Source organism: Cynocephalus volans, chromosome 3, assembly GCF_027409185.1.
Source record: "Cynocephalus volans isolate mCynVol1 chromosome 3, mCynVol1.pri, whole genome shotgun sequence".
NCBI classification, from domain to species: domain Eukaryota; kingdom Metazoa; phylum Chordata; class Mammalia; order Dermoptera; family Cynocephalidae; genus Cynocephalus; species Cynocephalus volans.
Genome location: NC_084462.1, coordinates 155129629 through 155157009, shown reverse-complemented (window position 1 = coordinate 155157009; position 27381 = coordinate 155129629). Strand labels below are relative to the sequence as shown.

Here is a 27381-nt window from a genome sequence, read left to right as displayed (position 1 = left end):
TGATACTGAAGGTGGGCCCAGCAGCAGGTTACATTTCTTCTTTGCCAGCTGGCTCCATGTTAAGCTTTGCCAATAAAGGGCACTGGAAGGAGACTGCAAGGCTGAGGCAGGAAGAAAGAACTTTTCTTCCTTCTTGCAGTGTGTGGTTTCTCTGTGCAGTGACAAATAGGTTGGCATGCAGGGTCCTGGCAATGCTCACCTTGGCAATGGTGGCCCTCAAAATTCAGTTGTGGGACTCCCTCCAGCAAAAACTCTTCACCACCACAGGGGTGGGCTGCTCCTACAATACACTGGCAGAGGGCAGTGGCAGTGGGCAGCATGTTCCTGTGGCAGTGTGTCTTCTCTTCAGAGGTCTGAGTCTAAGCCTTGTGGGGACCTACTCTAAGTTTCTAAATTCCCTTGTTGTTCATTTTCTTTCAGTTCTAGGATCAGCAGCTTTCTGCAATTGCTACCTCTGCATACCTTCCAGTCATCTTTTACCTTTTTAGAAGTCAACTACCTTTCACTTAGATAACAATTCTTTATTTAAAATTTTCCCTGTTCGTGTTACTCCTGACTGGATCCTAGCTGATATAATCACCCAAAAAGAGCAAATAAATGGAACACAGTATGATACCAGTTGAAACTTATCCCCAAATCCTAATGTTAAAAAATGAATTCTAGTAATTACTGTTACAAATGTAAAGAAATTCCCTAACATCAAAACCTGAATAAGACAACTGTAAATATAAGGTTACCCAAACCTGAGCACTAAGCACTGAAGAACAAGAGTAAGAACAAACTATGTCAGAGAAACCTTTGTATTTTGTTGTGATAAAATTACAAGATTAGTAGCTGACAAGAACCCACTAGATGAAATAACCTGATAAAAAAGCATTTAATACTGCTTCTCCTGGCATCTTCCTTGCAAAATTAATTAAAACTAGCAGGATATATGAGTCTCATGAATTGAAAACTGGCCTCAAGACTGCAAGGAGTGATTATAAACTGCCTTAAATCACATTGAGGAAAGTGTCTAGTAGAATGTCCAGAGAGTATTAAATTGGTTATAATCCAGTATTTCCATTAGTGCTTGGGAAAGTAAAGAGTAAGTTAATTAATGTTTAGTAAACATTAACCAAAATGGATTTATGAAAACCAATATGGCCTAAAATAGAGCTTTGCAAAAGGTAAATTCTCTCCCTTTACTATGAATAATTAATATAAAAAGTAATTTTTACACAGTGATCTCAAAATCCTCATACGCACATGGAACTACACACAGTTGTTAGTGAAGAATTAAAGGTTTTTACCTGGGCTAAGAACAGCAGCCACCTCGGGGGACCTAATTCTTTTTAGTCTATAGAGATTATAAACTCTTATAGAGAGAAGGGTGTTTGGGCCTGTAAATAATCCTTTGCACAGCTATACCGTATAACAGCCTGAGTTAATGCCAAAATTTCCTTTTCATGTGGATTTGTACATTTATAAATACATAGAATCAGAGGCAAAACAGAAGAAGCAAAAGCAACAATAACACCAGCAGCCAAATTGAACTTTTTTGTACATAAAAATATCACTTATACCCTAATAAAGAGATTGCCTAAACCCAGAGGTAGTATCTGACTTCTTTCCCTCCCCCTCTTGCACTTTCCTAGCACTATGAAGAGTCTTCAAAAAGTTTAAGGAAAGATTTGTATTATCTTTTAATTTCATTTCTCCACAAACTTTTTTTTTGGGGGGGGTGCAGCTGGCTGGTACAAGGATCTGAATCCTCAACCTTGTTGTAACACCATGCTTTAACCAACTTTAGCTCATTAACCAGCCAGCCTAAATCATATATACACTTTTCTTTATAGTTTGTTTTGTTTTGTATTGCAACCGGCCAATACGGGGAATCCACAAACTTTTTGAAGGACGGTCATATGTGTGTGTTACAAACTGGGAACCCCATGGAGAACAAAGCAGACACTCCAAAAGCAACTGCAATACTGGGCTGGGTAAGGGGAAGTACACGGTGCCAGTGAGCAAAAGAAAGGTAGGAATGACTCAGTCTAGGGGTCAGGCATGGCCTTCCAAAGAAATTGACATTTAAGCTAAACCTGGAGTTTGCTCTACTCCCTCTGTGGGATCCTTCTCAAGGGAATAATTCATCAATGATAATTTCTTGCTGTGGAACAGAGATGGTCTGAGGCTTGTTCACGAATTGCCTTCATCCAATCAGAAGTGGCCCCCAAGTCTGGTTTTCTTGAGAAATTCAGGTCTCTAAAGAGGCTAGCAAGTCACAATTTAGCTAGACGGGGCTTGTCTAGGTCTTTCTCCACTCATATCCATACTGGTATACTGTGTTTCATGCTTCTTTCTAGTAGTTAGGTGGTTAAGGGGAAGACAAGTGCTGACCTTAAGAAGCGACCAATTCATGGAAGTACTATGCAGGCCTCAGGAGAGCACTCGGGCCAGGACCAAAAGCTTTCTCTTGCCACCACAGTAAGAGAACTAAGACCATCACCCTCAGGAACATTTAGGAATAAAGGCTTTGAAAATCACTCAGGCCTGAGTTAGAGTCCTGGCTCTGTTGTTTAATACCTGTCCAACTTTAAGCAAGTAATTCTCTCTTTCTTCATCTGTACCATGGGAATAACAACAGTAGCTACTCCCACAGTGGTATCATCAGGATGTGGGTAAGGAGCTGGGCACAATGCTGGGATCATATAAGAAAATGTCAGCTGTTAGTAATAAACAAGAATATATCTGTATAGAATGGACTATATCCATAAGTGGCTGAAGGAGTATTTGTATGTTTAGTTGTATATGCCTAAATTGTTTAGTAAGCCCATATTTAGCCAAGTTAAAGTGATGTTTTAGAATGCCCTACAGACAAGCAAGATACAACATGTTAAAAACAAATATCTCCCAGCCCCAAATACTCCCTCTTCTTATATTCTCTATTCTGATTAATAAAACCAATAAAAACTACTCACGTTAGAAAATGAGAGTCATCCATAACTCCTATATCACTACATCTTCTAAAACTGGTCTCCCTGCCTCTAGTGGTCCACTGGTCATAGGCACCTATAATGTGCCAGACACATTTTAAAAGATAGGAAGAGAAATATGCTGAGGAATAAATCTACAGACTCTGCCCTCAAAAAACTGTCCGAGTGATCTTCCTGAGAAGAGAGAGGTCAGTCAATGTCTCCTTCCCACTTATCATTCTTCAGTGGCCACACAGAGCCTTCAGGATAACACCTTGCCTCATAGTGCGATAAGGCTCTTTCTTAGCTTTCCATCCTAATCTCCCAACTGCTTACTCAGTAGTTTCCCAAACACAGTCCTCACACTTTTGCATTTACTGTTGCTTATGCCTCACACATACACAGCCCATCTTTAAATATCATTTGGGATTAATTTCTTTGACTCTGAGATAGGTACCCTTCCCTGGTATTGTCCAAGAGACCGTAACCTCAAGGATAAAAATGTTCTTTTTCTCTATAATCCCAGTGCTCAGCATATTATATTCAGTAGACACACAATAGATATTTATTGAATGACTAAGTTTTCAAAAATAAAAAAACCCACAAAAACCGAGAAATTCTTAAACGTGGTCACCACCTGGTACCTGAACAGGGATTAGTCTTGATTATGTACCTTGCTTTAGAAACACTGCCTGTCTTAAAAAGTGGTTCTTAACATTTTGGACACCACAGACCAGCAGACATAGCTGGTCGTCTACCCAAGCTATCCTCTCACTTATTCTTTATTTACAAAACCCTGATTTTGTTCAGGTACAGGGTGATCATGTAGTTAGGGGAGGCTAGGCTCCTTCCCAGCCCCAGAGGGTAAAACTTTATTGGTCCATTTAAGACAATGGTAGTTTCATTCCTCTTGACAGGGATTGATTTAGGAATAGGAATGTGACCAGCACTGTTCAATGCCATGTGAGGGGCATATGCTTCAGATCTTCTGGGGTTTTCTCAATGATAAAAAGATGTACAGGGAGGAAACAAATTATTTTTCTACCTCAGCATACTGTTGTCAGCATATCATGTCAAAGACTATAGCAGCCATCTTGTAACTATGATGGAAGCCAACCTAAGAGGGAATTGAATACACTGAAGGCAGCATAGCAAAGATGGAATTAATGGGAGTCTCGTGATAGTGTTGAGTCACTGAATTAACCAATCCTGAAAATGAAGTACCTCTGAACTTATTGTTATATGGAACATCCTTACCCTTGAAGCCAGGTTAGTTGAGCTTTCTATAATTTTCTACTGATGTAAAAGCATCAATAGAGAGTATATTAGTTTGCTAGGGTTGTTGTAACAAACTATCACAAAGTGACTGGCTTAAACAGAAAACATAGTAAGTGTCTTAAACACAGTTCTGGAGGCTAAAAGTCTGAGATCAAAGTGTCTGCAGGGTCAGGTTGGTTCCTTCTGAGGGAAGAATCTATTCCTGGCCTCTCTCCTTGGCTTGTAGATGGCCATATTCTCCCTGTGTCTCTTTACATTGTCTTTCCTCTATGCACATCTGTCTCTGTGTCCAAATTTCCCCTTTACATAAGGACACCAGTCATACTAAATTAGGGCCCACACTAATGACCTCATTTTAACTCTACCTCTGTAAAGATCCTGTCTCCAAATAAGGTCACGTTCTGACATACCAGGGGTTAGGACTTCAACATATCTTTTTGGCAGAGACAAAATTCAACCCATAACAGAGATCATTTTAAAAATCTGATAAAAGTTATAGATACTCTGCAAATCAATATACATGTATATACACACACATACAATTTTGTTTATAATTTCGGGAAACTCAGGGACTCTATCCAGGTTTAGAACTATGGCTAGAGAATCTTTCTGAATAAGACATACACATATAGAAGACTAAACCAGTAATTTCATAAGTAGTAACATTATACCGCAGATCATTCTAATTGTACCGTGTTATGTACATACAAAGGCAGGCAAGAAATGCTTTATTGAATGAAGGTTATGCTAAGATCACCAGAAAGCTTCAGGAAAGGGAGTTACCAAGAGAATCTTCTCTTAAATGAATAAAGTAAATGATATTCTTTATTTTATTTAAAAAATTTAGAGATAATTTGGGTGAGATTCTTTTTTTTTTAATTTCAGAATTTGTGATATTAAATCTGTCTTATAATTAATGAAAAATGCAATCTACACTGAAAATTATTGATACAAACAAGAAAACACGTTTTACTTGTATTAATCCATTAATGTTAAATAAGGTTTAAAACATGTAACTTAGAATAGTTAAGATCCAACCATTAGGAACACAAAGCCTTTAAATAGTGGCTTCCGGGCCGAGCCCGTGGCGCACTCGGGAGAGTGCGGCGCTAGGAGCGCGGCGACGCTCCCGCCGCGGGTTCGGATCCTATATAGGAATGGCCGGTGCACTCACTGGCTGAGTACCGGTCACGAAAAAGACCAAAAAATAAATAAATAAATAGTGGCTTCCCATGGCCCCAATGAGCCTGCCTTGTTGATAAGGTTGGAAGGAGCTCTAGGCCCCAGCAAAACAGCTGGAAGCAGAGGTTAGAGAGACCTGGAGGGAAAATTATAACCATCTGGATACAACATCAGTATAACTTGCAACATGTGAAGGACTAGAAAATTCTGAAATTTTGTGCTATTTAGCTTTGAGAAACAGCATTCAAAACTATTAAGGGACATTTGTGAACTGTGGCAATCAAGTTAAGTTTATTTCTGCTCTCTAGAAATAAATAACTTAAGAAAGCAATAATGATAGGAAGAGTAAACAGACAGTTTCCTTTGTCCTAACGAAAAATATTTCCTCCATCGCTGCAAAACAAAGTTAAATTATAAAGTGAAAGACATAAGGACAAATCGTGGAAAATATGATCATCAATAGACCTCTGAAGTTGAAACAAAAAATGGGGAACATTTGCAACACCATCTGGCAAATGACACATGAAATCCTAATTACTGAGACTAAGAAGTTGTACATTTTTCCTTCCATGGGAAACTCTCAGGCTTCAGGTGTAGATCTCATGCTGAATGATAACAAAAGTTTAACTCTGCCTGGGGGAATAGGCAGACAATACATGTAGAGGGATGGGATTTGAAATGGCCTGAAGAGAAAATAGAAATTTTCTAGATGAAACTTGAGAGAAAGGCTAGCTCAATGTCGGGAAGGCCCTTTTATGAAGGCCTGAGGAATCTGAATTTTATCCTGTAGGATCCAAGGAGCCAAAGAATATTTATAAGCACAAGTATGACATAATTAGCTTTGTTTTTGTTAAGAATTATCTGTGGTTGTAGAGGATAGACTTTTTTCACCACTGATCGTGGCAACTAGCAATGCTACACATCTAACAGATGCTCAATACTTGCTGATAGACTGATCAACTGAAGCCTTAGGAACGGTTTATTACAACTGTAGACTGACATATAAACAAGGGTTACTCCAAAAATATTGGATATTCACAGAAAGAGTAATTAAAGCTTGATGCTTGTTTTTTGTTATTGCTAAAAAGGGGGTATTATGATCTGTAATCAAATGATGCCAATTCTTTTTTCCTACATTAGTACGACTATCTGGCTTAAAATAGGAAGACAAAGCAAATGAATAACTTTATTCAGAGGAAAAAAAGCCACGTAAAATTAGATCTAAAACATCAATGTTTATTTCAGTCTGTAAGCCCTTTTCTTGCTCGGCTGTACAGCCTCCAATCATCCCTGAAATACAAGTGATTGGGCTCTTCTGGACTCACCAGTTAAGGGGAGGGAACATTTATCTACCATCAATTCATGGGACACTAATCTCCTTCCCACTCCTCTGATTACAAGCAAGCAGAATGCTAGAGGAAAGACCTCAACAGAAGCTTTAAAAATAAATAAATAAACCCAGCCCTGCTTCTGCACTAGGAATACAGAAAAGATTGGCATTAATACAAGAGAAAGTGATCTGTCCAAACAAAAGCCAATCTGAAGGAGGAGCAAACCCCACAAGCTAGCCCCGCATTACTGCTAGGAAGATAGCATACTTGTTAAAAATGTATATTTTAATTTTCTGTATTGCAAAAGGCCCCAATTTGCCCAGGGACCTAGCTAAGCTGCCATTTTCTACTACGACAGAGTCTAATCTTTATTTAATGGATTTAGCATCTATCTTTACTAGAGTGGTCTCTAAGGAAAAGGGGAGGGGAGAATGAAGGGGCAGAGAAGAGACGATCAGATCTCCCCTCCCCCTTTCATCCATCGGGGCTCATGTTTGTGTTCAAAATTCAATTACCTCCTTATTGATACTTCACAGAGATATTTAAGCTGCAAACATGAAGCCCTGATTTCCCCAGGGGCCATGCCCCTCTCTATTTCACTGCTCTGCTTCCCCCAGGGTGAATTCCTGAGGCGTCCATATTAATAGGTAATCAGTCACAATTCATTTATTAAACAGCTAGCAAGGTTTATCAGCCTGCCCTGATTAGCCTGAAGAAACCACTGAATTCCTAATTTATTTATGGAAATGTAAGTGCCTTTTTGAATTCCATTCAGGAGCTGCAGCCCTGTTTTGGTTTCAGCATACTGAAATCTTAACAGGCAGCACAGGCAGCAAGCAAGCTTTCAAGGAAGGAGAAAAGGGGCTGCTTGGCACTGGAATGAAAAGAGCCAGGGACATACACTGCAGATTCTTCTGTCCACAGGATTTGGGTCCACATAATCCTTGGATTAGTACTTATTTGATTGCTTTCTGTTTACATAAAAGAGTTTAAAATGTTGTCACTAGGCAGCCATTACTATTCACTGTAACAAAAATCCATCTCAGGGATACTGCTTTTTGATTGGCAGAAAAGTGGACCTTAATGGAGTAGAATCGAGGACCTCAGTGAGTTAAAAGACAATAATTCTTAGCAGAGTTAAAACCAAAACCAGGCTAGAATATAAACTAAAATCACAAAAATAATACTTTTTAAGCATTCATCTTAGAATAGTAACTAAACCAGACCCTGTTTTAATCTTATACTGCTCCAGGTTTTAGGGACAAAACAGCTTTGTGTATAATTTCCACAATTCTAATCAATTAACAATTCACACAAAATTGCCCATTACTAATTAAAAGGCCAATACAGATTAAATAAAACTCTTAGAAGTAACATTAAAACTCATCCTAACTACCCCAATAGGTGCAATTAGGGACATGAACAGATCATATAACCTAGATTCTTGCTTCCAGATAGAATTCTTACATTCTAGACAGAATTCTTGCATTCTAGACCGAATTAGGACTGTCTTCCTCTGAAAAATGATGAAATATAAAAAATGTAAATAATGCAGCCAGTTTTAGTTCCAATAAAGAATGCTGTCAATGTTTATCTTTGGTAATCCACAGCCTATATTTTCAAATCCTAATCTGCCTTCCTCATGGAGCTCACTATGATTAAAAGTAACCTCCCTATGTAGTCTAGTCTATGCAGTGAAAGGCAAACCATAATCACAAGAAAAACATCAAACAAATCCCAATTGAAGGACATTCTACAATATACCTGACCAGGACACCTTAAAACTGTCAAGGTCATCAAAAACAAGGAAAGTCTGAGAAACTGTGACAGGTTTTAAAAGGAACATAAGGAGATATCTACTAAATGTAATATGGTATTCTGGATGGGACCTGGAACAGCACAAGGACATTAGAGAAAAACTAAGGAAATCTAAATAAAGCATGGACTTTATTGGTTCATTAATTGTAATAAATGTACCACACTAATAAAATAATAGGGGGAAAAGTGTGGGTTATATGAGAATTCTCTTTCACAATTTTCCTGTAAATCTAAAACTATTCTAAAATTTTAAAAATTTCTTCAAAAAACTATTAGTAACAATTCACAAACTAAATCAGAAGGTGGCCAACACAAGAATAAGTAATTTTTATGTTTTTACAAGAGAAGATATACTTTCAAAAAATCATTTTCCATTAAAAATAGTATTTTTGAAATATTGAAATACAACACAAAAATATTTTCAAATTTACTTATTTTTTTTTATTAATAGGAATAGCAAAAATATATTGTTATTAGTATGTTTAGCTATCAGTTTTAAATGTATCTTCTCCAGAAGATATTATTGCTATGCAAAATGTCAATGACTAGTATAATTATAGTAAATAGGAACCCCCCCCCCCCAAACACACAGACACAGGCAAACTAGTTCTAAGATTAAAATAAAATATAATCGGAAAGGGTGTCTGTGAATAAAATCATAATATATTCTCAAACCTGACATTAATACTCTTTAGACTGTGTAATGTAACCATGCTCCTCTCCTTGAGTTTGAATCTTCAAAAGACAATTTGTGTTCTGGTTTAAGACAAAACAAAGGTGGAAGACAAAAGCACCACTCCCCACAACTCTCAAATTAGTAACTGCATGCATCAGGATTCTGTTAACAATTCCAAAGTGAAGCATAATAAATTTTCCTTTAAATCCTAATGTCTTTATTTTAAGCGACCAATACATAAAAATACTATGTATGGCCCTGGCTTCAAAAATACTAGATACACAAAAGTCAAAACCCAAGCTCATCATGGCAGGCATAGCATAATATAATAAAAGCAATAGCTGTGGAGTCAGATGGTTCAGACTTGATTCACAGTTCTTAGGCTAGTCCAGACCTTTGCCAACTGTAAAATGGGGTCCAACTTACTCATGGGGCTGTTGCGAGGCTTTAGAGGCTATGCACCTAAGGCATTTAGTGCAGCACCTCATATAATGACAGCTGTTGAAGCTATGATTATTGGTGTTTCACCTCATGACCACAGGCAGAACCCTTGTGGAAACAAAAAGTTAATTGAACAGTATGAAAACAATGTAGATCCCATCTGTACAGTCGGTCACAATTAACACAACACACCCTTAAAGACAACGCACTTGTTTGATACACTCAACAGCCTATGAGGAAGGTTATTTATCATCTATATTTATACCATAGGTGAGAAAAAGAAAACTTAGGCAGGTTAAGTGATGTGCCCAAGGTCACTAGCTAATAAGGAGCGAAGTCAGTATTTGAATGTAGTTCTTCTGACTCCAACTGATTAGTTTGTTAATTGGTCTTCAATTCTGCACCGTAGGCATGTTTTATCCTTTGACTGGCTGATAACTCTTGACTTCTATGGAATATTACTCTAATCCATGTCAAATTCCTTACAACTAAGACCCTATATGCCACTGATTTCTTAAAACACCAATGCTTTCATCAAACACGATTTTTAAAGAAAATTTCAATATTAAAAAAGAGAGACTATTCAAATAGCATTTGATTTGTATTAATAAATACAACAACAAATAATCAGGAAAAACAGACTGGTCAATCACCTTAATTTTTCCTTTTAATTTATACTCAACTGCATCCTAATCTCTTCATCAATAAATTTCACTGACATTTTGTCCAAAGCAGTTAGTCATTTTCTCAATCTTGACATATACATATTCCTAAATACCAGACGGCAAAGAAAAAAAAGGACACTGCCCAAATCCACCCTGAATATTCTATCCATTAACACCTCCTTAAAGCAATACTACATTAAACAAACTTACTCTTACACTCTCTCATTCTAGGATTTTATGTGGAAAAAATATGTCCTCTGGATTTGTGGACTTTGCTTCATTCAAAATACATGAAACAACAAATGGACAAAAATAATAAAATGTTCTTTCTGGTCTACTTGTCCCAGTATGTGACTTTTTTTCTCTCCAAACAAAACCACCTGCTAAGAGTTACCCCCATGTACCCACATTTTAACTAAAAACTTCAAAGGGAATACTGCCACCTACTGAAGCACATTCATCGCTATCCTTTCTCTATTCTAGTGATACCTCATCTAATAACTTTCTGGAAACAAAAATTTTAGTACAAAGGATGTTTACATTAAAAATAAACCTTTAAGGCACAAAAAGTTGTATGCATTCACTGCTGCCAATGACAAAAATACTCCAGAAAACAATTCCTATTACTCTTATCCTATTATATAAGGCCTGCTCAAGAAATATTTTGAAATCTGGGGTGTTGGTTCCCTTCGTCTTCAGCATCCTCTTTTCCTAACTATCTGGAAAACTACTGATACCTGATACCATTCATGGGCTTCCTATATTAAACCAGAAAGGCTATCATTTCAATTTAAGGACAGACTGGCTTCAGAGTGAATTTGTTTCATTTCTTAGTCATTATTTGTCTTAAAAATTTTTTTTTTAGTTAACTTTTAAAAAGTGTAACATATATACAGAAAAATGCACAAATCTTAAGTATACATATGAGGAATTTCACAAAATCAACACACCCGTGTAACAACCATATATAAATATGTGCTTAGTGGCTCTTGTATAGAAAGCCATTACCAGCACTCTAGAAGCTTCTCTCCTCATGCTCCCTCCCAGCCATCACTATAACCCCAATGCAACCATTATTTTCACTTGTATCATCATATATTAGCTTTGCTTATTTTTGAACTTCATATAAATGAAACTGAATAATGTATACTCTTTTATGTCTGGCGTCATTCTCTCAGTATTATGTTCCTGAGACTCACTCGTGTTGCTGAATGTAGCAACAGTCTGCTCATTTTCATGGCTATATAATATTCTACTGTATTCTTGTACAGTAAATAATTGTTTTATTTATTCATTCTACTGTCAATGGACTTCGGATTATTTCTACTTTGGTTCTATTATTAGTAGTGCTGCTCTGAACATTTCTGTATATATCTTTTTGTACACAAATGTATGCATTTCTTTTTCTAGGGTATATATCTAGCAATGCTATTACTGAGGCACAGGGTACATGTACGATCAGCCTTAGCAGATACTGTCTAACAGTTTTCCAAGATGGTTGTACTGATAATCACTTGCCATTTAAAGCCTCATATTTCTCAGCAAGGGGACAATCTTCCAATTGTAAACTGTTCCCACTAAAAAGAATTTGAGACACTTGGAAGCCAGTAGAGAGTACTTAAGGAAAGAGAGATCAGAGAGCTGTTGAGGTCATAACATGAGACTTTCCCAGAATCTCAGTCTCCCCTTAAGGACTATGACCTCCAGTCCAGGGGTTGCTAGAAGCCTATTTTGAGAACAGAATTCTTTGTATCCCATGTCACTGTACCCTCATACTAATTTACCAGCAGGTTTCTACTATCCAGGTTCTCCTAAACACTCTCTTAGCCCTAATCAATACCTCAAGCTCCCAGATAGATTATACATTTTCGAGCACAAGCTAGGTTGTCTTACTTAGAATTCAAAGACATTTTTATACATAACTTCCTTCTTATCTGATTGCATGGAATGTGTTTTGAAGTAAAGGGGTTTCTGAAAAACAAGAATACTACCAGAATTGAATTGGAATTACTATAATGGGAACCCCTCCCCCAAGATTTCTCCTATTTATAATGACAAAGACTCTTGTCAATAACATGAGAATAGCATACCTAACCTCATTCATGTACTGATCAGGCCTGGTACAGTCTTATCTCATCATGATGTCTCAACTAAAAGGCAAAAAGGAGACAGCTGCCAGAATATTTTAATATCTATGAATTTAGAGAATTGCTCTACGTCAGTCTAATCGTTTTGTAGAGTTATAAAAATATCTGCTACAAAGTGGTGCTATAAGTATGTGTCCTTATGTAGCTGAGGGTAATAAAACACTGCACAGCCCTGGGTCAAAGTCTGCCAAGCCAAAACTAATATACATCAGTGCTGCTGTGAATTTTTAAAACTGTTCTGGCTAATCTTTTTAAAGGATTCTTGTTTATTTAAACAAGAATTAGCTGCAACAGTAGTAACCAACTGCCTTGGTGCTTCAACAATGATTTGTGACTAATGAAAATTCAGAAATCATTACTACATGTTATAAGGAGGTTAACATTTAACATGCAGAAGACTAAAAAAATATATATATATATTAATATATATATATATATATTTTTAACTGGGTCTTTGAGACTCTGACTGGTAGTAAATCTATTCAGCATAGAAAGCAGAGATAATCAGAATTATTGTCAAGGTGCACATCAAAGTCACCTAGGCCAGAGATGCTTGAAGGTGGCTACTTTCTTATCTCTTTGTTGCCACTTACAGGCTTACCAGCGTAAATCTAGAGAGGCTGCTGCATGGCCTAGAGGCAAAATGATGGTGTAAGGTTACTTTGCCTCCCTAACTGCTTCATTACTGATCCATATGTGAAAGAACAGACAGACAAGCAATGCTTTTTACTGTACTAGTAAACTGGACTACCAGAAAGGGAAATGAATATGAGAAAAAAGGATTTGACACCCAGGGCCTAGCACACTGCTTTCCATAGTAGGCCACAATAAATATTTATTATGATGAAATCCAATTCCTAAGAAATAGATGTGAACCCTTGGCAGGAGGTCTCAGATATTAAAATAAGTGCCAAGGAGGATCAGGAGATTATTTCAAATATACACTGGGAAAGAAGAAAGAGAAGATGAGAGGTAGAAGGGACTCATTCATGAGTTAAGGGAAATGGAATATAAAATCAGTATACATTTCTTAAAGGCCTTCAATTAGCAACAGGTCTATAATGAACTTTTTCAAATCCTTTCAGGCTTATTGGACAAGTTTCACTCTCTTTTTTCTTCTTTTTCTCATATAGTTTTTTAAAAATATGTAAGTCACATACCATAAAATTCAATACTCCCCCCTTTAAAACTGTGGTGAAATACACATAACGTAAAATTTACCATCTTAACCATTTTTAAGTGTACATTTTTAAGTTCAGGGTGGCATTAAGTATGTTCACATTGCTTTACAATCAGTGTCCTGAACTTTTTTTTTCTGGCAGCTGGCTGATATGGGGATCAAACCCTGGACCTTAGTATTATTAACACCACGTTCTAACTGACTGAGCTATCCTGCCAATCCCTCCGGAGCTTTTTCTTCTTGCAAAACTAAAACTCTGTACCCATTAAACAATCTCCCAGCCCCTGGCAACTACCATTCTACTTTTTGTCTGAATTTGACTACTCTAGTTGCCTCATATAAGTGTAATCATCTACTATTTGTCTTTTTGTGATCGGCTGACTTAGCATAATGTCTTTAAGGCTGTGTGTCAGATTTGCTTTCCTTTTCCAAGGCTGAATAATATTCCATTGTATGTATATACAGCATTTCGTTTATCATTCATCCGTCAATGGACATTTGGTTTGCTTCCACCTTTTGGCAATTGTGAATAATGCTGCTATGAACACAGGTATACAAATATCTCTATAAGTCCCTGTTTCCAATTCTTTGGGGTATATATTTAGAAGCAGAATTGCTGAATCATGCAGTAATTCTATTTTTAATTTTTTGAGGAACCACCATACTGTTTTCCATAGTGGCTGACCCATTTTACATTCTATCAACAGTGCACAAGGGTTTCAATTTCACCACATCTTCAACAATACTTGTTATTTTCCATCTTTTTTATTACAGCCATCCTAATGGGTATGAAGTAGTATCTCATTTGATGGAGTTTGGATGTGTTGTCCCCTCTAAAATTCACGTGGAAATTTGATCTCCAATGTGACAGTGTTGGAAACTGATTGAGTCATGGGGGTGGATCTCTCATGAATGGATTAATGCTCTCCCTGGGGGATGGAGGATTAATGAGTGAGTTCTCACTCTATTAGTTCCCGCAAGAGCTTGTTGCTTAAAAAGACCCTGGCACCTTCTCTCTCTCTCTTGCTTCCTCTCTAGCCATGTGATCTGCTTGTACCCGCTGGCAGCCTGCCACTTTTCCGCCATGAGTAGAAGCAGCCTGAGGCCCATGCCAGATGCAGCTGTCCCAGAATCGTAAGCCAAATAAACCTCTTTCCTTTATAAATTACCCAGTCTAAGGTATTTCTGTCACAGCAACACAAAATGGACTAAAACATCAGTATAGTTTTGATTTGCATTTCCCTAAAGACTAATAGTCTTGAACATTTTTTCATATGCTAATATTGACCATTTGTATACCTTATTTGGAAAAATATCTGTTCAAATACTTTGCCTATTTTAAAAATTGGGTTGTCTTTTAATCTTCATGTATTCTGGATACAAGTTCCTTATCAGATGACACACAAATGCTTTCTCCTATTTTGTATGTTGTCTTTTCACTTTCTTGATGGTATCTTTGAAGCACAAAAGTTTTTAATTTTGATGAAGCTCCATTAATTTTTTTTTCTGCCTGTGCTTTTAGTATTATGTCTAAGAAACCACTGCCTAATTCAAAATCATGAAGATTTATGTCCATGTTCAATAGTTTCAGCTCTTATCTTTAGGTTTATAATACATTTTGAGTTAATTTTTGTATATGGTGTGAGGCGGGGGGGGGGTCCTATTTTATTTTTTTGCATATGGATATTCAGTTTTCTGAGCACCATTTGTTGAAGAGCCTATCTTTCTCCCACTGAATGATCTTGGTACCCTTGTCAAAAACCAATTAACAGTAAACGTGACAGTTTTATTTCTGGATTCTCAATTCTAGACCATTGATTTATATGGCCATCTTTATGCCAGTGCCACACTGTCTCAATTACTGTAACTTTATAGTAAGTTTGAAAACTGAGAATTATAAGTCCTTCAAACTTTGTTCTTTTTCAAGACTGTTTAGTTATTCTGGGTCCCTTGCATTTCCATCTGAATTTTGGATTAGCTTGTCAATTTCTGCAAAATCAGCTTCATTCCTGACTTAAATAAAGAACAAGAATATTTTCTACATACAGAAGGGTGTATAGTCCTCATGAGGTTCATCATGCAAACTGGGATCAGCCCACTGCTTGCATGTACCAAAGACCAAAGCAAATGTAAGTGGTAACAGCCCATTTTGCATATACTCATTTCACACACTGGTGCTGGACAGCAGAAACAGAATTCAATGTATTCTCTCAGAACAGAATTATTACTTTAAAGAAAATAATTATTATATCTCATCTTACTATGTTACTATATCAATTATTAAATCTCAAAAACCATTTATCCTTTTTCCAATAGTGTCACAAAATCTTCCAGAGAAAATTAGACTGCAGCATTGCATAAAATGCTGAATAGTTCCATTACACAAGAATTGAGTTATTGTATACTTTATACTTATGGGGGAAACAAGTTATTCTGAACAAATCCATAATTGTTACTAGTGTCTGAATTCAAGTCTTTCATATCTGTGGGATTTCTGCTATGAAAGTCAATATTACACAGGATTTTATCTGCAATTTTGCTGAGGAACATATCTGAACAGAACACCCTGAAGTGTCATTCAGCTAGTTAGTGAGCACAGTGGTCCACCCAGCACCTGCATCCCACCATGGCTGTGATATTCCCCAGTGGTACTATCACACATAGTAAAAATAACACTTTGGAAACTGAAGAGGACTAAATGTTTCTACAAATCTGGAATAAAAGATGGATGGCATATTTTTCTTGGGGTTGGTTTAAATCTATGACATGAATAGTTCCATAATATATCCAGCAGTGTGTGGGAATGTTTGAGCAAGTATGCCAGCTTTTATCAGAAACAATCATCAGGAGAGAAAAAAAATACTTTACTGAAAGCTGAAAAGGCAGTGAGAATGATTCAGGAAACATGGGACTCATGACTACAACATGATTTGGGAAAAAATATGAAGTTAAAGGGTTCATAAAAAGGAAGGGTTATAAGCCATAACAAGAAATTGTTTAACACAGATGAAACTCACTTATACTAAAAGAAAATGCATTTGTAAACACAAATCATGAAAGAGGAAAAGTAAGCACCTATTAGACAATAGATATCTATTATGTACCAATTATGGTAAGTGTTGGGATTCAGTGGTAAAAATCCCATATGCCCAGCTATCCCTACAGAGCTTATGGAGTTTTAGGTCAGACTGACTCTTCCACATTTTAGTAATATGCAGTCTTTATGAAAAAATTAGGTTTGCTCTACTAATCTGAGAACCCAGGACATAAAAGTAATGTCTTTCCAAATACTGATAGGCCAATAAAAAAACCTCAATTATAGGGCAAGGTATTTTGGACTGGTTTTATAAATACTTTCCATCAGAAACAGGGAAACTTTTAATTTTCAAAAGTTTGAATTTCAGGTTCTCCCCATCATGGACCACATGGGAGGCCATCCTAATAGTTATAGTTTACAACTCTAAATCATGGGATGATGTTCCTTTCCCTTAATACTTCTGATTTTCTAACTGAGGTGTAAAACACAAGCTCAAGGAATATGACTTCGCCATACTTTCACTGACATCATAATATGCCATGGACAAAGATTTCAAACTTGTTAACCGCCGGCTTTAGAAGAGGTACATACTTGATTATGTAAGAAATATTATGGAATCTCTTACTGGAAATCAGATGATCCAAAAGGGTAGATGCTTATTGGCATGTTTACAGAAAGAAGCAATGGACCAAGGAGATGCTTCTCACAGACAATAAAGAAGTACACCATTAATAGTGGTGAAGCAAGAGGGCGGCAAAGGTTTGGAGAGCACACATAAAAGTGGTATGGAAAAACTGAAAGAGCAAGACGACTTAGAGATGAGATGGCAAAGGGGCTGGCACTGAAGAATTAGAAGAACTTTTACAGGTTTTCCTAACTTTAGTCAAAGTTCTAACATGAGAAACTACTAATTGACAACATAACTAGTTATGGTCAATAAATAGAGCTTTAAGTAATAAAAAATTTGCACTGATTTTGCACCAGGGAATAAAAGCAAAACACAGCTACCATGCATAGAGTTCTTTAGAAAGAAGCTATCACTTTACAAAGGTTCTTCCTCAGAATACTGTTTCACAATTGTCTCCCTCATCTCCTCTACCACTTGCCTCTTTCTCCATGGCTAATGTTTCATGGCTTTTGTTTTTGTTTGTTTGTTTGGGGGGTGGGGGGGTGTTAATGTTGAAATGTGACTTTTTCTGTGGTTCAGTACACTTCATGATCTCTAACACACAGCCCAAAATAATCTCCCATCACTCTCTTGAGTTTGAAGATTTAGGGGTCCGCCCGTGGCTCACTCGGGAGAGTGTGGTGCTGATAACACCAAGGCCACGAGTTCCGATCCCATATAGGGATGGCTGGTAAGCTCACTTGGGAGAGCATGGTGCTGACAACACCAAGTCAAGGGTTAAGATCCCCTTACTGGTCATCTTTAAAAAAAAGAAGAAGAAGAAGAAAATTTAGACAAGTTCAAGTTAATGTTTCTACTAATAATTCAACATATTGTAACATTTATTTTAGTGGGAGAATTACTTTAGTTACTTCTAATTATGGAATAATTTACATCAAAAGCCCAAAGGGTAACTTACTTTTTTTCAACCATACTTTACTGCATTTTACTGGAAAAATGATACACTATGGGTTATTACAAACTTGGGAATTCACAAAGTTACCTCAGGAATGTCAAGGTCCTATCTTGAAAACAAGATGACTCTCTAATTTACCACAGAAGTGACAGATGATCACTTTATAGGCAGATTTCATAAGGCTTACATTTCACGAGAAATTGTTAGTTACATTTGGCAAGGGAAGACTATCTCTCAGATGTTGTGAATACCAGCAGAAGAAATTTTTTGCTTCATTTTTCCTTGAAGAGACTGACTGAAATAATTCAACAGTTAAAAATAATTCGAACAGTTAATAACATCTTCATGGTAAATTCTTTGTTAAAAGGTCAAGAGCATCTGCTAAAATGCATTCATTCTATTTCTTTCAGAGTAAAATGGGAGAATACAGTATTTAAAAGACACAAAAGTGTAGAAAATCAAAATAATGCTCTGTTAAACTATAGGTATTACTCACAAAGCTTGTAGCAAATTGATAATTATTCCTACAAAGCATTTTAACTATTTCAAATGCTCATCTCACTTATGCTAGCTCCAGGGAACTGATTTGTATAAGCTCTGGACTCAGTCCATAGTCTATCCACAGCAAAAATAAAATTTGAAATTTGCCTATTTGCTTAATAGATTCACAATCTTCTGATGGCTTACTTAAATTCCTAACCTAACTTGGTCAGAAAGCTGAAATATCATCAAGAGAAGTAGGCATAGGTCCAGGGGAAAGCAAACTTTTTCTGTAAAAGGCCAGACAGTAAATAAGTCAGGCTTTGCGGGCCACATTCTGTCTCTGTTTCATATTCTTCTCTTTGTTGTTTTTCTTTTTACACTCTATTTTTGCAATTCTTTAAAAATGTAAAAACCATCCTTAGCTCACAGGGTATATAAAAACAGGCTGTTGGCCATAGTTTGCCAACCTTCAGTTTAAAGCAGCGCTTGCTGTCCAATATGGTGGCCAACAGCTGCATGTGGCTACTGAGCATTTGCTAGTACAACTACAGAATTAAATTTTATTTAATTTTAGTTATTTAACCTTATTTTTGTTTGTTTGTTTGTTTGTTTTAATTTTTTTTTTTTAATTTTATTTTGTCGATATACATTGTGGCTGATTATTGCTCCCCATCACCAAAACCTCCCTCCCTTCTCCCTTCCCCCCAACAATGTCCTTTCTGTTTGCTTGTCGTATCAACTTCAAGTAATTATGGTTGTTATATCTTCTTCCCCCCGCCCCGGTTTTTGTGTGTGTGCGTGCGTGCGTGCGTGCGTGTGTGTGTGAATTTATATATTAATTTTTAGCTCCCACCAATAAGTGAGAACATGTGGTATTTCTCTTTCTGTGCCTGACTCGTTTCACTTAATATAATTCTCTCAAGATCCATCCATGTTGTTGCAAATGGCAGTATTTCATTCGTTTTTATAGCTGAGTAGTATTCCATTGTGTAGATGTACCACATTTTCCGTATCCACTCATCTGATGATGGGCATTTGGGCTGGTTCCAACTCTTGGCTATTGTAAAGAGTGCTGCGATGAACATTGGGGAACAGGTATACCTTCGACTTGGTGATTTCCATTCCTCTGGGTATATTCCCAACAGTGGGATAGCTGGGTCGTATGGTAGATCTATCTGCAATTGTTTGAGGGACCTCCATACCATTTTCCATAGAGGCTGCACCATTTTGCAGTCCCACCAACAATGTATGAGAGTTCCTTTTTCTCCGCAACCTCGCCAGCATTTATCGTTCAGAGTCTTTTGGATTTTAGCCATCCTAACTGGGGTTAGATGGTATCTCAATGTGGTTTTGATTTGCATTTCCCGGATGCTGAGTGATGTTGAGCATTTTTTCATATGTCTGTTGGCCATTTGGATATCTTCCTTAGAGAAATGCCTACTTAGCTCTTTTGCCCATTTTTTAATTGGGTTGCTTGTTTTCTTCTTGTAAAGTTGTTTGAGTTCCTTATATATTCTGGATATTAATCCTTTGTCAGATGTATATTTTGCAAATATTTTCTCCCACTCTGTTGGTTGTCTTTTCACTCTGTTAATTGTTTCTTTTGCTGTGCAGAAGCTTTTTAGTTTGATATAATCCCATTTGTTTATTTTTCCTTTGGTTGCCCGTGCTTTTGGGGTCGTATTCATGAAGTCTGTGCCCAGTCCTATTTCCTGAAGTGTTTCTCCTATGTTTTCTTTAAGAAGTTTTATTGTTTCAGGGTGTATATTTAAATCCTTAATCCATTTTGAGTTGATTTTAGTATATGGTGAGAGGTATGGGTCTAGTTTCATTCTCCTGCATATGGATATCCAGTTATCCCAGCACCTTTTGCTGAAGAGGCAGTCCCTTCCCCAGTGAACAGGCTTGGTGCCTTTGTCAAAGATCAGATGGAAGTAAGTGTGTGGGTTGATTTCTGGGTTCTCTATTCTATTCCATTGGTCAGTGTGTCTGTTTTTATGCCAGTACCATACTGTTTTGGTTATTATAGCTTTGTAGTATAGCTTAAAGTCAGGTAGTGTTATGCCTCCAGCTTTATTTTTTTTGCTCAGCATTGCTTTGGCTATGTGTGGTCTTTTATTGTTCCATATAAATGTCTGGATAGTTTTTTCCATTTCTGAGAAAAATGTCTTTGGAATTTTGATGGGGATTGCATTGAATTTGTATATCACTTTGGGTAGTATGGACATTTTCACTATGTTGATTCTTCCAATCCAAGAGCATGGGATATCTTTCCATCTTCTTGTATCCTCTCTAATTTCTCTCAGCAGTGGTTTGTAGTTCTCATTATAGAGATTTTTCACCTCCTTGGTTAACTCAATTCCCAAGTATTTTATTTTTTTGGTGGCTATTGTAAATGGGCAGGCTTTCTTGATTTCTCGTTCTGCATGTTCACTATTGGAGAAAAGAAATGCTACTGATTTTTATGTGTTGATTTTGTATCCTGCTACTGTGCTGAAATCATTTATCAATTCCAACAGTTTTTTTGTAGAGGTTTTAGGCTGTTCGATATATAGGATCATGTCATCTGCAAACAGGGACAGTTTGACTTCATCTTTTCGAATCTGGATGCCCTTTATTTCCTTCTCTTCTCTGATTGCTCTGGCTAGTACTTCCAACACTATGTTAAATAGGAGTGGTGAGAGTGGGCATCCTTGTCTAGTTCCCGTTCTTAAAGGAAAAGCTTTCAGCTTTTCCCCATTCAGGATGATATTGGCAGTGGGTCTGGCATATATGGCTTTAATTATGTTGAGATACTTTCCCTCTATACCTAACTTATAGAGGGTCTTTGTCATGAATGAGTGCTGAACTTTATCAAATGCTTTTTCAGCATCTATAGAGATGATCATATGGTCCTTGTGTTTGAGTTTATTAATATGGTGTATCACATTTATTGATTTGCGTATGTTGAACCAACCTTGCATCCCTGGGATGAATCCCACTTGATCGTGATGAATAATTTTACGTATGTGTTGCTGTATTCTGTTTGCTAGTATTTTAGTGAGGATTTTTGCATCTATATTCATCAAGGATATCGGCCTGTAGTTTTCTTTTTTGGTTATATCTTTACCTGGTTTTGGTATCAGGATGATGTTTGCTTCATAGAATGAGTTTGGGAGATTTGCGTCCGTTCAATCTTTTGGAATAGTTTGTAAAGAATCGGTGTCAATTCCTCTCTGAATGTTTGGTCAAATTCTGCTGTGAATCCATCTGGTCCTGGGCTTTTCTTTGTTGGGAGCCTTCTGATAACAGCTTCAATCTCCTTTATTGTTATTGGTCTGTTCAAATTTTCTACGTCTTCATGGTTCAGTTTTGGGAGCTTGTGTGTGTCCAGAAATTTATCCATTTCCTCCAGATTTTCAAATTTGTTAGCGTATAGTTGGTTTATAGTAGTCTCGAATGATTCCTTGTATTTCAGATGAATCAGTTGTAATATCGCCTTTTTCATTTCTAATTTTTGTTATTTGAGTCTTCTCTCTTCTTTTTTTTGTTAGCCATGCTAATGGTTTGTCAATTTTATTAATCTTTTCAAAAAACCAACTTTTTGATTCGTTGATCTTTTGAATTGTTTTTTGGTTTTCAATTTCATTCAGTTCTGCTCTGATCTTAATGATTTCCTTCTGTCTGCTAACTTTAGGTTTGGATTGTTCTTGTTTTTCTAGTTCTTTAAGGTGAAGTGTTAGGTTGTTCACTTGCCATCTTTCCATTCTTCTGAGTGAGCGTTTAATGCAATAAATTTCCCCCTCAATACTGCTTTTGCAGTATCCCACAGGTTTTGGTATGATGTATCATTGTTTCCATTAGTTTCAATAAATTTTTTGATTTCCTGCTTGATTTCTTCTTGAACCCTTATGTCATTAAGTAGAATGCTGTTTAATTTCCATGTGTTTGTATAGTTTCCAGAGTTTCGTTTGTTATTAATTTCTAGTTTTAATCCATTGTGGTCTGAGAAGATACATGGGACAATTACAATTTTTTTGAATTTATTGAGACTTGATTTGTGACCTAATATGTGATCTATCCTGGAGAATGATCCATGTGCTGATGAGAAGAATGAATATTCTGAGGTTGTTGGGTGGAATGTTCTGTAGATATCTGCCAATTCCAATTGGTCTAGAGTCTTGTTTAGATCTTGTGTTTCTCTACTGATTCTTTGCCTAGATGATCTGTCTAATATTGACAGTGGGGTGTTCAGGTCCCCTGCTATTATGGTATTAGTGTCTATTTCCTTCTTTAGGTCTAATAGAGTTTGTTTTATAAATCTGGCTGCTCCAACATTGGGTGCGTACATATAGTTACTTAACTTTAAACAGACACCTGGAGCTAGTGGCTACTGTTTTGAACAGGGTAGGTCTAGAAGACCTCCAATAGCCCAGAATAGCCCCAGAAATCTCTGTATTACCTCTGTCTCTTATGAATCTACTAACGGCTTGGACAAGAAGTAAATCAGGTATAAAGCAGTAATTGTTATTAACAATTGTCTACAATTAGCATAAATTCAAATGACTAACATCAAAGACAAGAAAAACACTGTGTAAGAAACCTGAAATAAAATTAGTTGGCATTTCACAGTTTATTGGTGTGACATCTTTTCAATAATATTTGGGCAAACCAGAACTTTAAAGTGTTGAGAGAAGGGGTCTAAAGGGTTTTGAGTTAAATAAAAGACCACGAATAGCCAAAGCAATGCTCAGCAAAAAAAATAAAGCTGGAGGCATAACACTACCTGACTTTAAGCTATACTATAAAGCTATAATAACCAAAACAGTATGGTACTGGCATAAAAACAGACACACTGACCAATGGAATAGAATAGAGAATCCAGAAATCAACCCACACACTTACTGCCATCTGATCTTTGACAAAGGCACCAAGCCTGTTCACTGGGGAAGGGACTGCCTCTTCAGCAAATGGTGCTGGGATAACTGGATATCCATATGCAGGAGAATGAAACTAGACCCATACCTCTCAGCTTATACTAAAATCAACTCAAAATGGATTAAGGATTTAAATATACACCCTGAGACAATAAAACTTCTTAAAGAAAACATAGGAGAAACACTTCAGGAAATAGGACTGGGCACAGACTTCATGAATACGACCCCAAAAGCACGGGCAACCAAAGGAAAAATAAACAAATGGGATTATATCAAACTAAAAAGCTTCTGCACAGCAAAAGAAACAATTAAAAGAGTTAAAAGACAACCAACAGAGTGGGAGAAAATATTTGCAAAATATACATCTGACAAAAGATTAATATCCAGAATACACAAGGAACTCAAACAACTTTACAAGAAGATAACAAGCAACCCAATTAAAAAATGGGCAAAAGAGCTAAGTAGGCATTTCTCTAAGGAAGATATCCAAATGGCCAACAGACATATGAAAAAAATGCTCAACATCACTCAGCATCCGGGAAATGCAAATCAAAACCACATTGAGATACCATCTAACCCCAGTTAGGATGGCTAAAATCCAAAAGACTCTGAACGATAAATGCTGGCGAGGCTGCGGAGAAAAAGGAACTCTCATACATTGTTGGTGGGACTGCAAAATGGTGCAGCCTGTATGGAAAATGGTATGGAGGTTCCTTAAACAATTGCAAATAGATCTACCATACGACCCAGCCATCCCACTGTTGGGAATATACCCAGAGGAATGGAAATCACCAAGTCGAAGGTATACCTGTTCCCCAATGTTCATCGCAGCACTCTTTACAATAGCCAAGAGTTGGAACCAGCCCAAATGCCCATCATCAGATGAGTGGATACAGAAAATGTGGTACATCTACACAATGGAATACTACTCAGCTATAAAAACGAATGAAATACTGCCATTTGCAACAACATGGATGGACCTTGAGAGAATTATATTAAGTGAAACAAGTCAGGCACAGAAAGAGAAATACCACATGTTCTCACTTATTGGAGGGAGCTAAAAATTAATATATAAATTCACACACACACATACACACACACACAAACCGGGGGGGGGGGGGTAAGAAGATATAACAACCACAATTATTTGAAGTTAATACAACAAGCAAAGAGAAAGGACATTGTTGGGGGGGAGGGGGGGAGGGAGAAGGGAGGGAGGTTTTGGTGATGGGGAGCAATAATCAGCTACAATGTATATCGACAAAATAAAATTTAAAAAAATAAAATAAAAAAATAAAGGGTTTTGAGTTAAAAAAGACATGCAATGTTCCCATTTTTTGACAGAAGTAAAAATTTCTACCATTCAATTTGCATATTGTGGACAAATGCACCTAAATTAGTTTTCTATTTGCCAGAGAAGACAACTGATTTCTCCCATTACTGACCTGAAATGCTCCTGGAAAACTGCTTTGCTTCATTCATCACATTGCCACTCCCAGCAAGGCTCTGAAATCTGAAAGTTCATGAGGCACAAACTCGCTTTGTTAGCCAAGCTGTTAAACAAGAAACCTAAGCCCTCATTTCCACGTGCTGACAAATCATTTCCCAGGTCCATTAATGCATTCAAAACTTGATTCCTGGAACTTCTGAAGTAGAAAATTAGTGGAGAAAACACTCATTCAACTTTAGAGGAAGCCTACAGTCAGTGCCTTGGACAATACTCATGAAAGACTATTTGTTTTCTCCACCTATCTGGGACAGAATACTTCTCATTCAACTAAGTAAAGAATTAAAAACACACAGTGCATTGTGTATCACTACACATATGTCCAGCTGATGGTGCATGGCAAAACTCAAACTATCACACTTCCCCCTCCCCAAATGCATACTCCAGCTGTTCCTATTTTTAAAAAATCCCAGACTAAAAGCTAACATTCTTGAAGAAAGGGAAATCGCTTCATTTAAAATCTGGGGATGAACCAGAGAACACAAATCAGTGAATGCAACCAGTTGGTACAATATGTCTTCACTCAGAAGGTCCAAGTCAAAGTAAGAGTCTTGAATTGCTATATCCATATAATGAAATCCTATGCAGCAACTGGGAAACAATATGGTAGATCTATATGTACCACTATGGAAAGATATCCAAGATACATTGTGGGGTGAAAAAACAAGACACAAAACAGTTTGTATATTATGATCTCATCTGTGTGTGGTAACATATATAAACTTGACTATGTACAGAAAATGTCTGAAAGCATTCATGGAGAAACTGTTGGTGACAGTTTCCTCTGGTAAATTCAGCAGATAAGGTTTTTACTTTTCACTTTATGTCCTCCCATGCTATTTAAAAATTTCTTTAAAGCAAGAGCTTGTATTACTTGCATAAGTTTAAAATATTCCTTTAAAGACCCAGAAAGATCTCTTCACTGGTTCCCCCCAAAAGACTAAAAAGATGTGGCCCTTCTGTGTACTGCTGCAGTGTCAATAATTTAAATAAAGAAGACAAAGCTATTCCTTTTGTACTTAAAGCCACCATAACATTACTAAGACTGCCTTTTTAATGAATTTCCATAGTGGGCAGAAAAGAAAAAACTCACACAACAGTATTATGAAACTGGAAAAAATAAATAAATAAATAAATAAATAAGGCACACTTCAAATAGGGCCTTGGTAGGACAAGACAATCCACAAGTGCTGCCCAGCTCCAGGGCTGTAAGGATCTCAGGAGAGCCATCACATTTCAATTACCATCACTAACATTACTTATTATTTAGCCTGCTCCAGTCCCTAAGGAAGGCAGCCTGTGATGATAATACCCATCTTCTTCTTGTAAAACAATTCATTAGGCAAAGCAGAACAGCTGAGGTAGCCACGTGTGAGTTCTTAAAGCACTGCCCCACTGGGACCTCTGGCCCAGATTTCCCTTTTCGTGAGGGTCAGCCACCAACCCCTCTGGCAGCTGTAGAGTCCTCCAGGGACACTTCAGGTTTAATCAGTACTTCCTGCACTGGAGAGGGCTATTTGATTTCTAACATAAACTAATGGCACTCCTGCTTTCAGCAGGTTATACCAGACATCAGATAAGAAGCTTTAGGGCATTTTTATCTTGTTCTAATGCTCCAGAGTTAATGAGGCACAAAAGATATTGTCATAGAGCCTCAGTGTAGCTAAATTATCCAATAAACAGACTCTTTCCAAGACAGGTTTAACATGGATCGAGGAGGTAAAGAAGGCTGGCTTAATATTGATCCTATTGAGAGGATGAGAATCCAGTCATCATAAGTAGAGCAAAATCACGTATATTCTGCAGTAGACAAAATGCTACAAGGAAGGTAAGGAGTTGCCTTTAAATACTAAGAGTAAAATGCTAATTTTTACCATTTTAAGAAGTATAAACCTAGTAGGTTTATTTGGCATTCTGGGCTAAGTTTTTAAAAAACACTTCTAAATGAATCTACCTATTTTCATGTATTTTGCTGAAAAACATTCTTAGGAGTTAGGTTTTTAACAAATTAGCAGTAAAGTTATAAAATAACTTTATATTAATTATATAATACAATTATATTATGTATATTATATAATACATATATAAAAGCTTTTTCACTAGCTATAAAACACATTTGATTACGTTAAACAATAAAGACTGCCTTTAACTTCTAAATATCATCAGAGCCTACAACATACGGG

General features: G+C 36.9%; 1 protein-coding gene and 1 pseudogene across 1 annotated transcript in view; both read right to left on the bottom strand.

Annotated features, from left to right (window-relative positions):
- Window positions 1–320, bottom strand: part of LOC134371765 (small ubiquitin-related modifier 2-like) — a 39872-nt pseudogene extending 39552 nt beyond the window's left edge.
- The window catches only part of LIN52 (lin-52 DREAM MuvB core complex component), a 108571-nt gene that overhangs the window by 42349 nt on the left and 38841 nt on the right, over window positions 1–27381 (bottom strand). The window lies entirely within an intron of this gene.